Source organism: Falco rusticolus, chromosome 13, assembly GCF_015220075.1.
Source record: "Falco rusticolus isolate bFalRus1 chromosome 13, bFalRus1.pri, whole genome shotgun sequence".
Taxonomy (NCBI): Eukaryota; Metazoa; Chordata; class Aves; order Falconiformes; family Falconidae; genus Falco; species Falco rusticolus.
The window spans coordinates 5,595,726-5,610,907 of NC_051199.1; the positions used below are offsets into that span (position 1 = coordinate 5,595,726).

Consider the following 15,182-nt stretch of genomic DNA (forward strand, 5'->3'; position numbering starts at 1 on the left):
TAACAAAATACTTGATTGTTTACGCTTTCAAATCAATAAATACAGATAACATACTAAAGACTTATTCATTGTCTAAATCAGCTCCATGCAATGTTAATGGTGGTTCAGGACATGGAGGTGCATATGATGTTATAATAAAAGCAGAATATTCTGTGGAAGTGTGTAACTTTCATTCAGCTTTGCTTGATTTTTGTGAAACATCACTTATTCTTTCAGCTTTGCTCTGACATGTAATATCATTATACAGAAATTCGCTACCAAATACATGCCAGTAGTATAGATTGCATATAAAGCAGTTCTGGGGCCAAGACCTGTCCCATTAATATAAAACTCAAAGCCATATGGAATGCCACTGATTATAGTTTTATGCAGAATTACCATAGTTTGCACTTATTTTTTTTAATTTTTTTTTAAAAGAGCATTAAAGTATCGCTTTTTGCTCATACACTGTCTGAAAAACATTTGTCTGACAGCGACAAACAGCTTTCAGTGAATTAGTACAGCAACAGAAACAAACTAGAAACATTTTTCAAGCACAAACAAAAATAAATCATTTATAAGAAGGGATTTTGTAGTCACTTAATTCCAAACTTTCTTTGTATCCCTCTGATCTCATTCTTTCCCCTTATTTTCTGCACGGCTTCATCGCTCTTGCCTTATGCATCTTCTGCTATTTTCACTGCTAAGAGTAATTTTCAGCTTGAAAAAATGTTCATTGACATCTTTAAAGCTTTTGCTTTTCCCCCTCACATTTTGCTATTTGTTCTCTGATCTCTGCTTAGATGAAAAAGCAAAAGCTCCAGAGAGATATTTATCTGTGTTACTTAAAATGCTCTATACCTCTGCTAAGTGCCTTGAAAGCTGTGTTTTCTTTTACTAGAGATCTGTTTTTCTTCCCTGATCTTACCAAGCTCATCAATTTTCTGCAGTCTCAAAACCTGCTACTGCATTTTGGATTAGTTTTCCTGGCAGAAAAGTCCTCATGGGCATATTTCACCAAAAAAATGCAGTTCATAGTATATGGAAGTTTTCAATTCTTGATGAAGAACAGCCCAAGACAGCCATTACATGTTTTCCCAAACTAACTAGTGTTCCAGGGAAGAATAAGACCAATGAAAAATAAGAATTTGCTCTAAAGCAGCTTACATGGGAGACATGATTACAACTAAATAAATAAAACAGTAGTCTGGAACTGTGACCCAATGCACTAGAAATCCATCAAGGAAGTAGGAGAATGAAGGCTTTTAATGTAGGTACTGACCCAACATGCACAGCATAAACTAGGTCAAGCAGCAAAGAAGCAAGCACTGTACAAAAATCTTTAAAGACAAGTTAGCAGAGATTGCTGAAATAGTCTTTCAGCTTCCTCAACAGCACAGGACTAGTCAGACAGACAACTATTAAGCTGCACAGTAGCTGACTTGGATGCCTCATTCCCGCTGCCCCAAATGTTCATTCTCTGTTTAACACTGAAATCCACCAGTACGGTCACAGCTGGCCCCTCCGTGTCTCTCCGAAACCACTGATCTGACCTGTCCCTGGCAATCAGGCAACACCAAAAAACAACGTTCTGGCAGAGAATAATGCCAAGCATCCAATTAGCTCAAGCAGATTTCTCCATATTTTATACGGCTGTCCTGATAGATTTCACTAAATACGGCAACAAATCCCATACATAGGAACACAGGGAGGGGTTGTCACCAACATTTAGTACTACAACCTTCTGTGCAAGTATTAAAACCCTGCTTTATACTGTTGTTAGTCAAAGCCCAAGCTTGGGATTTATGTCATTGAAGTACAAAAGCAGACGGATAATTCTAGCAACAGTAGCTCACAAAAGAATGCTGCACAAACCTTTCTTTACGCATCTGAATAGAGAATAAGGTGCCAAGAGCCCAACTCCACAAAGAGCTATCTTGAGGATATGAAGCAGCAAAAGTCATACAAAAAACGGCACTGAAAAGAGCAACTGGCACAGGTGGTCTGCGTTCAAACCTGAGCAGGTAGCACTGAGACAGGCTACACTGAAGGATAGTCAGAAAAACAAGAGGGAAGGATTGTGTAAAAATCAAATAAAGCTTGTCCAAAATGGTCCAGAAGAAGAAGGTGTATGTGTCCACCCTTGCACTTTCCTACAGGTTTGGGATGCAGGCAGTCACCAGTGGGAATGGTCCTGGCTGGGCTCTGCTTGTGCCCCCACCTTGCTGAAGGGGAGCATGGAAAAGCAACCCTTAGAGGTGCTTCTCCCACACAGTTACAGAGCTCTCCATCTCACCAGAGAGCCACTGGAGCTGTTACCAGCTCTGTGGTTTTACACAGAAGAGCACTCTGTGCCCACAGTGAGACACAAGCCATGCAACGGCCACAGCAGAAACCATGGCTGTACCGCTCGGAGCAGCCTGCCTGCTGCACCCTGCTTGTAGGCAGGGTTGGATGATTTGAAATGCATATAGGCGGCTGCCCATATGGTAGGATGTTTAGTCTTGGAAGCCACAATCGAGCCTATCTGACACTGGAGAACAGCTGGACTACACTGGGACAGCCCCAATCTTCATAACCATCAGAAGCTGGTGGAGAGGGAAAAATGAGAGAAGCCTTGTGTTGTTCATCTAACTGGTGGGAAACCAAAAGAAGTTGGAATTAGATCATCTACTGAAGGTCACAGACTGAAACGAGTATTAACCATAGACCAGAGTTCACTTAAGACTAGTGTCACCTAGTACAGGTAATACTATTTGCCATGCCCGAGTTCCTCTTCTTTCTCAAAGGACAGACCTGCTTCATACATTGCAAGTGCCAGGAATTAGTGAATACAAGTTGTTGTTGGCAAAAAACCAAACCAAAACCAAACCAAAAAAAAAAACAACCCAACACACACCCACACCAAAAAAGCCACCCTCTCACTGGAGAAACACAGAGTAAGTTTTTAGAACAGTTTCCTCAGAGCAGCTGGGCACTGCAGCCCCAGATCTAGCACAGCCTCTTAACAGGGATCTCTCAGTCACATAGGTTTATGTTGCAGCTGGAATAAACCCCAGTAGCCTCCTGCTGGTGAGGAGCTCCAGCCATATGCCTGGGTCAGAAGCCCAAGCGATGACCCAGGAGTGAAGGAAAATGGGCTAGAGGCAGTTTCCCCAAGATTTTGATTATCTGTTTTCACTTGACTTACAGCCTACAGCTTTTAGGAGTAAGTCTGGGACAGGAATCCATGATGATCAGACAGCTCTGAAAGCCAAGAGCATCCATAGTTTATTAAAAGCACATTATATTAATGACAAAGGGAACAACTTTTGTGTATTTGAAGTGTCTCTCTTTCAAGTGTGCTTTGTCAGTACCACATCTACACATTTAATTTGTCTCTGTAGCATTTACATTTAAAATAATTCACCAAAATAACAGTAGGAGCCAGATTTACACTCACAGAGCAAATTAATTCAGAGCTAACAACATCATTCCCTCTCTGCCTCACTGAGCAGAGATTGCTGTGGTTATGTGCAGCGCCCACAGGAAAGCACACTGCAGCTGGTGAAGGGAGTAGCTCAAGAGATTTAAGATGATAAACAAATGAAAGGAGTGCATGGGGTGGGGAAACTCAATCCAGACTACGTTGCCCAGGTGAAAAGAGCCCCTCCACCCATTCTAAATTGCTAACCCCTCCTCTTCCTTAGAAATTGCTGCCACAGTAGGGCTGCAGCCTCCATCAGTCCTGTTCTGAATTACGTGCTTCATTTATCAGCTGCTTGATATATGGTATGGAGGTCCCTATGCAGCTGCCACAGTAAAATCCATCAGAGTGATGTCATCCCAGTTCTGCCCCAGCAGTGCAATTCTCCACCTCTTTACTGTGCTGATGGACCCTCTCACATCATTCTGCTTATGGTTGTGGGCCAGTTTAACAGGAAGAGGAAGTCTGGCAGGGAATTAGCAACAAGGGAACAATGACCAGTTAGTATGAGCTTCATGGGGGGGGATGGACACAGATACGGACACACACCAACAAAAAACCAGCCAAGGATATGGGTCTGCAAAGTCAAGCCTTAGAGAGCCAAGGTCCTCACAGGGATGTTGCTGAGCAGTTAATGAAACTGTGTTCAGTGAATCATTGAGAAAAAATAAAATAACACAATGGGGAGGAGAGGCAGAAAACATTTAAGTGGAGAAAGCAAGCTGGATCACCTCCATTTTAAAGAAACACGAAGAAGGGAAAGGATTCAACATAAAATTAAATTAAAATTTTGGTATAATGCCACAAATGGAATTGCTGTTGTGAATGAAACCAGCTCCTAATTAGCTGAGGCAAAGAGCAAATCTGCACTCAAGAACAAAAACGAGACAGTCCTTCAACGGAAAGCTGAGCACAGGTCCTTTGTGGGTCTGCTGGGTGCATCACCCAGGGTAACATTCATCAGCAATAATGCACTGAGCCACCCACTCAGGTTTCAAGAGTTTTTAAATCCCAATTAGAATCTAAATGACTTGCAGGGAGGCTTAAGGGAGTTCTCAGCTCTCTTGGGTAGCGAAGATAATTATGGGGAAGAGAGATGTGGATTATGAATGGCTCTGCAGCTCTGACTCCCACGTTACCACTTGCTACGCTCTTGCAGCTTGGTCTGCCTTTGCCTTGGCAGACATGCGGCAGCGAGCTGCCCCCAGTCCCTTCCTTACTTGTTGAGTGATGTTGTGAGTGGGAGAGAAGAGGGGGAGCAGTTTAACTAGATTTGAAGAGTGGAAACGATGGGAAAATAAAAGATAGGAAATCACATAAATGTACTTTCTTGACCCAAAGCCTGATCCTTCATTGAAAAGCCCCGCTGTTGTACTGCATACAAACTATTAATTCACTGGCTGTGTTCCCGTCACAGCTACTGACTTGGAAAAAAGCAGGCATGTCCCTCTGCGATACGTATTGGTTGTTTATTTGCTCAGGTCTGATTACTCATCCATACCAATTTGTTTGCTCTCATTTTTCAGATGGATATCTTTGGAAATGCTGTTTGCTTTACGTCTGGACAATGTTGAACATGATGGACAAATTCTAGTTCAGTCCTTTAAGCCCTATCACAATCTAAACATTAAATCAATCATAGCAAATGAAAACTAGCAGACAAATCCCCTCTAGTATCCAGGCACATTCTTTACTGTATCCTTGGTAGGATATACCGGTTGGAATATCTGGCATGTCATTTACTGCTCCAACAAGAAGTCTTATTCATTGACACAGCTGCTATGTAAGGAAGTTGGGAGATGGGTGGGTGTAGATGAAACAATCCATCATATTTTTTTGAAAGTTTCCTCCATGGAAGACTAAAATGATTGTGTTTCTTGTTTCCAACAGGTAACAAACACTGACATTCCAAACTCATGCTGAATTTTTACCTGTCCATTTAACTCTGCTGCTTAGTCTTGGGCCTGTTATGCCTTGAAGTAAAAAAAAAAAAAATAAATAAAATCAAACCCAGACCAAATTCCCCTCCCTTGAAGTGAAAAACATCATCAACAAAACTGTCCCTTCATCGGACAACTGCCGACCAAAATACTGACAGGCTGCTGGTTGGGAAACAACTTATCTGACAGTGTCTAGCAGAGCATGATCAGAGTCAATTCAGATCAACAGTATCCTCGTATGAGCTTTGAGCTCACCTGCAAAGATGGAAACACCATGTCTGTGTCTCCACACCCACTCATTCTTACCCAAAAGTGTAACAACAGAGGAAATTCAGGCAAATGAGCCAGAAAACCAGAACAATAGTTATTTCCAGTGAACAACACCTACTTCAGCAAACACAGGAGGTAAAAGCAACAACAAAGAGTGTTAGTGCAGCTGACAAGCCTGACAAACATGAATTTGAAAGGGCTTCGTCAATAAGATTTCAGGCATTTATTTATTTATTTTTAGCAGAGCAGCTGTTCCAGCTTTTCAAAACCTTACAAGCACTTCCCACAACTTGGAAGATCAGCAATCTGGCAAAAAAAGACACACCGCTTTCTTAAAAGATCATTCCCACAGATTCCCCTACATGATGTCAACACCTGCCACTACTTCAGTGCAGTTACATGTGGCATCACTTCTAAAGGTCACCTTTGGGCTTCTCTCATCTTTGCTTGCACAAGTATACGAACACACAAACAAAAGGAGTCACACTATCTTAAACTGCTACTGAGCCTCACCACTCTGCCATTACTTAGTCTGAGTTCATCTGAACCAAAGCCCAGGTTCATACTCAAACTCTGTGTTTTAATCCTTTTTTTTTCTCCTCCAGAAAGCAAACAAAAAAGCCTCAAATAATTTGGACATAAGCAATGCTTTTATTCATCACCAGTCCTCAAACAAAGTCCTTAAACAGAAAATGTTCCCCCCTATTCTCTCAGGGATTGTTATTCTTCCTACCTCTGCAGCTACTTTCCAGGGACTTAATTGGAGTTTTCTTAATGCAGTTGCTGTTATCTCCCAAATCTCATGCTATCCTCGTCTGTTTTAATTATATTGATTTAGCTATGATGCTTGCTTCACCTCTAAAACAACTTCCTAAGAGAATTCAGAGGACAGTGTTAGAAACTCAAGCCATCATTGACCTCACAGTGCCTCCATTCTTGTACCTGTTACTTTATTAGACGAAGAAAATAATGTAAACATGCTGTAGGAAATTCTGTTTGCTTTATATTTCCAAATATTCTATGCTTTTATTATGTCTTTACATCCAAGTACACCCTCAGAAGACCAAGAGCTCAGAAGCTAAGTCTTTGCTAAAGATTTTGTTGCCAAAAAGCATACAGTTTTGTTTAGTCTTAAATCGCAGTCTAGAAAAAGACATTTCCACTGTACACTAAGCTTTAACTACTAGTCTGGAAGAGACCACGGTGTTAAGAATGGTTACGGTCATTTTTAAGAAGAACTCTCACTAGGAAGTCAAACAATTCGTACTACAAAAGTCTTTAAAACGTTGCACCCAGTCATGCCAACTTGGCATGAAAACATCAACTTCCTTACGCTATTTTCATGACAGTCAAACCTGGAGCAGGGAGACATGGGTCTTTCTTATAATGGAGTAACCCACGTTACAGCTTGAAAATTAAGAATGAAGAATTGTCTTGATAATAATTTAAAAGCTTTTGACAATGCAGCCACCTTTAAGACAAAGCTATTTAACAGCAGAACCTGGAAGAGGACCTGCAAGCCTATAGCTGGCTCACTGATACAACAAATAACACAGAGGCACTGGGCAAAATACTGTTTCCAGCAAAGTCAGCACAAAGAGCCACTGCCTGGCACTTTGGAAAAGCAGGCTGTTTATATAAGCGTCTGAAGGCTGATTTAAGAGGCTAACTTTGAACACTTAAATTTGAAAAATGTGACCTTTGTTTTTTCCCAGAATTCTGCATAATGCTATAAATCTAGTCTTTATCTTTGTGAAGCTATCCAGGCTGACAAGTGGCTTATATCTATGACCTTGTACCACAGAAGTAATTAAAAATGAATGCCATGAGAAGACTTTCAATTGCTCTTGTGCATTATCAAGTATAAGTCTCAAGGGGCAGCAAGACTGTTTTGTTGACGTTATTTTGAATGACCAGTCTTCACGTAAAACACAACAGATCTCGTTTCATACTGGGGCTACGTTTTTTTCATTAAATATACCAGTAAAACTGCTTTACCTTTAGGAAATCCCTCTGTCCCTATTTATGTTTTAATCCGAGTTCTAAGAAAATCCCTGAGATCAAGCTACCAAATATTTCTGAAGGGAAAACAGGAAATTAATATTATTTGACTACAACTGTCATGACATCCAAGAGATCAGGCTCTTTGCAGCATATATTTGAATCACACAACCCTACACAAAGGAGGCAAAGTCAGGCTCCAAGTTAGTCAGGGTGATTCTTCTTTGGCCTTATTCAGAACAAATTTGGGAGATCAGCTCTGAGCAAGCTAGAGGGGATACGCTGACCGTGGCCAAATGTAATCCAGTCTTTGTGTTCTGAGTAGACAAAGACACAAGAGCATCTCCACTGGAAGATGGGTGCGGAATAGGAGGGTGCCACATTAGCTCTGTTTAGAGGGACCTCATGGACAGACAAGGCAGAAATTTCAAACGCATTCAGAACATTGCACGTTTACAGTTCTGTGAGTGTAAACTTTGCTGCCAGAGTCCAGCAAAAAAACCCCATGACTGACTGGTTTTATTTAATACACAGTACTGCTACATCACCTGTGTTGAAGACCAGCTCTACAAACTGATGGAAGGTGGCAGCTGGAGCACAGAGGTGACCTGGATGAGAGGATGGTGCAGTCTCTTGCCCTCATTGCAGGGCTGGGGGTGTGCTTCACACCAGCTCCTGCAGCAGTCAGCTGTCACCACCTCTCCTCCCCAGGACCTCCAGACTTCCCTGCCAGTCATATATAAATGAAAGACTCTGCACCAAAATAATTTCAAACTGTACAAGGACAGCAATATTCTTATGAAATATATTTAAGAACTCAACAACAGGTCTTACAGCCTTATACATTTGATACTGTTCATACTGTAGTGGGAACAGAGCTGCCTGCTGTGAAGCATTTGCTCCCTGGGAATCTGAGGGTGCAGATATGATATATTACTGCAAATCAAATTTAAAGAATTAAGTTTGACATACTGAGCCTGTTGATTGATGCATCTCAATACATTTTCAAATATCATGGGGGGGGTGGGGGGCGGGGGGAAGACACTTCACATTCAATAATTTTAAGTTTCCTAGGAAACTGGTGTGAGAAGATACCTTATTTCGGAGTGTTTTCACAACATTCAGCTTCAGGTCTGAATTATAGCTGAATGTGTCAGATGCAATCTCACCCTATAGCAAGAAAACTCTTCCAAGGAAAACATTATTCCTCTTGGAATACATCAATTATTCAATTCAAAGCCATTATTAATCATCCCTTTAAAAGGAGAAAGCATTCTGGCAAGGTCACATTGGTCAGGATGCCTTTAGTAGTTAAATTCATTACTTGGAATGTTTACTGCTGGCTTCAACAAGGAAATAAGAATAGCAGAATTGGTAAGATCAGCATTTCAGAAATCACGAACCTGAGATGCTAAGTGTGCATTTGGAACTATGAATTCAAAATGACACATTGCCACTTACAGATCACTGGATGCAACACACAGTATTTTGGAAGTTTTGGAGACTGGTTTAAAAGTTGAACCCATCCCCAGCTGGTGGTGGTAAAATTAAATGGCAAAAGTATAACCACACAGACAGCCACATAATCTCAATACTAACTAATAAAAGAGTGCTGCTGATCAAGCAGTGACCAAACTGAACAAGGTCTCTTAAAAAGATAAGAGAAGATGCAGCCTCTTCAGAAGTCACATTACCTAAAACAACCCTATTGATCTTTTGACCAGTACATAGAGGGTACAGTCACATGCAGCTCCACCTAAGGCACATGCCAGAAAAGGGACATTCTTCAAGAGAGGTAGCTGAAGCAAAGTAATCTTTGAAAATTTGACATTAGTGGTGTAACTTACAAAATCACAATGGGCTAAAATCAGGACAGTGTCTTCCAGAGCAGCTCTGTCTGGGTGTTCTAGCGCACAGCATCGGTCGACAAACCTGCAATTCTCTATCAGTTGTTTGAACTTATAAAACAAACACAATAATCCTTTCACTTAAAGGCAGATGTGTCAACTTTCTTTTCCTGTGATTATCCAAAATCTAAAACATTTAATTCCACCATATTGCTGTTATTGTTTCCATTTATGAATTGTTTCTTATTTAGATTCCATATGCCACCAACGAGAATAGGAAAACACTTTGTTTCTGAACAGAAACCGTACGTTTACTACTTCCCGATCCTTAGCTTTTCCAAAGCAGCTAAAAAAATACAACTAACTTGCTTTAGACTCCAGGTTCACAATTCCAGAAACATGTTCCAGTTTTCCAAACATCTCTCCAGCTACGCTGTATCCAACAGAGGGGCAGGGGGAAAGAATGAACCCAAGCCCCATGCCACCTAGCTTTCAAAATTGCTCAAAGTATAAAATTACCTTTACCCTTAAATACTCTGAAGGATGTTACACAATTATTTGGTCCTTCAGTGTCTGAAAACCACAGTTCCTATGAACTAAAGCAAATGGGCAAAGGAATTCTTCCATTAACAACTTGCCAATTTAGAAGTTAAATTTAAATTAACCTGATTTTCCAAAGGTCTTATAGCTGATGCATGTTCACTTAGGATGATGAATCTAATGTTCAGTTTCTCCTTTCCCTGACAATTTAACCAAGCTGATTTGTCTATCTTTGCAGCCCATTTTTTGGCTATGAGCTTTACTCTTATACCTCAAAATTTGATCTTTTGAACAAAGCAACACGAATTTTCCTATGGGCTGGTAGTCTTAGTACCCTTATCCCGTTTCCAAATGAAGTTCCAAGGAAAACAAAAACAATCCACCCATATTTACAAACAGATTACCTTCCCCTAAGAGAAAACTGCTACAGAGCAGGATGTGGTTGAGCTATATTAAAAAAAAAAATAAAAAAAAATGAAACCACCACTCAATGAAAGGGCTACTTTAAGTATCTATGTATTTTAAGTTGGCTGATGACATAGCCTGGATGAAGTGTAGACACAAAATCTGTCAGTTTAGATTATAGTTCTGCGAAATCAAGCTACTGGTTTATTTTCACATTCATCATGAATGGTTCTGTGCAGTAGCATCTTCCTTTAAGTTTAGGCATAGCTGTTATCTCTGTCTTGTAGATCTAAATTATTTTCAGCTTTGTTTGTATTCTATTCCTCTGCACCAGAAGCCCAACTTGATCATGTCTGAGTGACAGACTATGCAATACAGGATTATTACATCAAAGGACAACACTGAAGTATCAGTAAAGGAGAGTCCCTCAGGAGACTACTGTCAGAAGATATAAATTTCTTCCTCCAATATGAAAAAAAATAATAACCCCTCTAAAACAAATTCCCAGAAGATGTCTGTTCAGCCTGGAAAGCCATCCATCTTTGCTTTGACAGAGACCAGTGCTCTCAGCACCAAAAACATTTGTTGTATTTGATGAGTATGGAGCGTGTAAACAGCGACCTGGAGAGACCAACAGGAGGAAAAGACCAGCAGGGCAAGGCACATTGCCTGCTGTACCGCTGCGCACACCGTGGCAGATCCAAAGTGGCTCTTTTTAACATTCACTTAACTTCTTCACATATTTCCCCAGAAGCAATCATAAGGGACACTGGTCTACTTCTCAGTTTCTGTAAAATCCAGAGTTCAGGGATAGAAAAGAATAGTGAGAGTACTGCTGATATATTCTAAAAGAGTTTTAAAAGAGGAATTGTCTGGTGATTAAAATCAGTGAGTGAGGCACATAGCATGTACTGGGGATCATGGAAGTTTAGCATGCTGTAAAACTCATGAACAAATTAGGATGCATTTTAAGTCCACAAGGCCATGTGGGTGCAGCAATGACGAATATTTCACGCATATACATTCGGTATTTGGCACGCTGCATTCAAAGCATATGGCTCAACGGCAGCACGTGGTATCAGCCTGACTTAGGGGGTGATGCCACAGCGCAGCGCCTTTGTGATAGCCTAGAAAAGGAAAATGATTAAGAGGCCTCATCCCTTACTCTTTCTGGAGACAGCCAGCACTGCTAGCAACTGCAATCCTATACAGGACAAATGCAAAGAGGATACTCTTTAGTTATTCAGGTGTGCCCCTTCTACTCACAAACTAGCCCAAGGTAAGCCTGCAAGTCTTTACAAATTAGCTTTTGGTTGATATCAACAAACCGTCTGTTCTTCCCTTCTCTCTCCCAGTTCTACAGTAATCAGAACAAAATCCAAGGATGAGGGAAATAGGGACCCACACCACCCTGTAGCAACCTTCCCACCTTCACCTGCCTCAGCCTTGTAGAGATCTAAATCCCACCACGTCAGACAGAAGCCCCTTTATAGGGGCTGTGCTGCAGTTGACAGAGCCATCATACATGCAGATGATGTATATAAATCTCTTTACAATCCTGTTTCCTCACACCTTGATTAATTACGCTTCTGTCTGCCTCCTTTCCTTTCAAACACAAACGCGAAGGACAGACTCCAAAAACGGGACTTTTTTCCCCTCGAGCCCCTTTCTGAACTCAGCAGGTGCAATTCTATTGAAGTCAGGAAACCACCACTTCTAGACAATGTTCCTGGCACCTGCTTATCTTTCCTGCTGAAAGCACAGCAAATGCCATCAAAGTGCATCAGAACAATCCCCTCGCCTCCAGTATCCCTTTGCCGTAAATACAGTCCGAGCTTGTTTGAACTGCAAATTGTTGTTCTGGGGAATAACAGCTCTGTACACAGCGCTGTCTCCAATTGATTCCAGGACACGTTTTCTGAGCTGTACGAGTTTTCGTTACTAACCTCACAGTAACCTCAAAGGTTTGTGTTCATTCTCTTCACCAAACGGCATAGATCCTTCGTTGCATAGTCTCCAAAATGTCAACAGCAAAACAATAGAAAGAGGCACGACTGTGCGTGCCTTGTTGCAATGCAGCATGGCATTTCCAGGCTGACAGAGGTTAGCAAGTGCTCTCAGAGGTGAAAGAAAAATTCTCTCCATGTACACATACCTCTGTTAATGGTAAGCAGATTGAAACTAGATGGGAGGAACAAAAAGAACAGATGAATTCACAAGTAAATTAGGTATTAGCAGAGAGATTATGGAAAGTATTATAATGAGTACTCCCATTATAATTAGTATTCCCAGGCCAAAGTAACAAAATAGCGTCCTTTGATGTTAGCCTTCCCAGATTTTGTCTGAGGCCAAAGCAATACTGTAGGCACAAGTACATGAAGTCTGGACTTGCACCCCCTCATTTCTCATCACATTCTGCAGAGGCTGGGATCGCCGAAGGTATGAGTCGTCACTTAGGAGTGGGCTTGGGTACCGACAATCGAAATCCAGAAACATTTGGCATTCAGATACTATGGGTATGGATCATCACAGATCCAATGACCCCACCACTAAATCTACAACCCCACTTTTTATCCAATTCCAGTTTAATCCAGCCTTTTAGGAGGCAGAGAAGCACATTATCTGGATGTTGCTTTTCTGAGCAATGAGTTCTGGGACTGGAAACAGAGATGAGGGTTGATGATGAAAAAATCAGTAGGTTTTCTCAGTTCCAAATGATGACAGCCGAAGAACTTAACCCAGAAATTGTGAGGAGAAGGCGTCTATGCTCCCAGTGACAACGCTGCAGGCATGGCCGAGTACAAAATAAATTTCATTTTCCTGGCCCTAGCTACTGCTAGAACACGTGAAGAGATAACCTGTGAAGTCAGTCAAACGCAAGCAAGAGCTCAGCTTGGTCTGTGTGAGGAGGGCTTCCTGACTTCACTGCTATTTTCCTCTCCCTTTTGGGGAACGGAAATAGCATGAACCCCCATCTCATCAAACTGATGCTACTTCCTTAACTAAGCATCTAACCTTGTTCCTTAGAATAATCACAATTAGATCTCCCTTTTGAAAACAAACTAAAATACAACTGCAGGAAGAGGAGAAATTCGTTGTGGTTTGTTTTGGGGTGGGTTTTTTTTGCTGTTTTGGCAGGGGTGTTGTTTGAGGGGTTTTGTTGGGGTTTTGGGGTGGGTTTTTTGGGTTCTGGATTTTTTTTTTAGCTTTTTATTAGCTTTGGTTTGTTTGTTTTGTTTTTAGGTTTTGTTTGGGTTTGGTGTTTGGTATTTTGGCCTTTTTGTTACACTTTTATCTAATTCAGCCTCCTGTCATTGTTTTTCCTAGGTACAAAAAGCAACACCTTCAGCATGGTCACAGAATTAATTATCTGAAAATAGGAGTTTTAGACAGAAAAAATCTCACATTAAAATTCCAGATACTTCCACAGTCAGGAAGACAACAGAAATCAAAATTACACAATGTAGAAAAAAATTCCAGAGCAGACACTATCCCTAAGCCACCATAAAGGCAAGATCACAGCAGGAGGTAGCAGCAAGAGAGTAATCATGAAGGACTACACAGCAGACTCACGGCTGACCACCTTGCCCTCCACCAGAAAGCAAGCAGCACCAGCTTTATCTAATATTAGCAATGAAAGGGGAGGAAGGGTGCACATTGCATCATATTGTGGACAGGTCTACCTTGCCCAAAAAGGACCCATGATGCAAAACATTTTTTCCCCCCAGTTACTAATTTATACTTCTAACGTCATCGAGAGAGGCTGTTATTACCCATATCAAGTAAATTCTTGCCTTCCTCTGTATGATGTGGAAAAAGAGCAAGACCAAGCACGCTGCTGAATAGGACAAGCAGAGTCCTGAGCATCAGAGTACTACTTTACTCCAAAGCGCTACAATTACATCATTTTCCTTTCCCACATTAAGGCACATCTACAAACAAAATTATCTTCTGCTTTTAAGAAAGGAACTGTAAAATTTGTGCTCAGCCTATATCCCTTTCCACCCACAATCCTCTCTCTGTAATACCCCCATGATTCAAAGTTCTTTTTCCCCTGAAGAGGAAGGATCAGTCTCCCAGCATACTGGCAGGGCAGAGTATTTTCTGAATATATCACTAATGCAGTGCAGCTACAGTATAAACCTATCAGTATGCCACTCCTTATCTTTCTATTGCTTTTATTCCATTTATTAAGAAAAATACCCAACCCCTAAAACTATAAATACTATATCTGAACTCCAGACGTTCTAGAATTCTTCCTAATCCACCAGCTTTCCTTTTCAGAATTGCCAAGTAAACACTGCAGGGAAGACAGGATCTTAGACCAACTACATACTATGCATCATCCATAGGCTTTCACAAGGTGATGCCAGCAAGATGCTCTGCTTGTTTTCCTACGCTCACCCCAGGAAGGGGAGCATGTCCCACAGCCACAATTAGTATGATACAGAAGGGGTAGATTGCCTCTTGCTGCCACGCAAGTAATGTAACTCCTATCAATCTCCACTATAGGAAGAGGAGAGGATTTGGGCCTTGGAAACAACCTATGAAGCCACATAAATTTGTTCCAGAAACCAGTTTGAAAGAATTTGATCACTGGAACAAGCCTCTTCAGTCTCTAATGGATTGCATATACCCAGCGAGAGGCAACATGCAAATTTTGGCTTGAGAGAACAACTTGTAAATTGTATTCCCCGGCCCCACAGACAGCTCATGGTGGGTTCTAATGAAAAA

The 15,182-nt window shown here is 41.2% G+C and overlaps 1 protein-coding gene across 5 annotated transcripts in view; it reads right to left on the reverse strand.

The window, feature by feature from the left end:
• ARHGEF4 (Rho guanine nucleotide exchange factor 4) overlaps nt 1-15,182 on the reverse strand; it is a 229,055-nt gene that overhangs the window by 48,858 nt on the left and 165,015 nt on the right. The window lies entirely within an intron of this gene.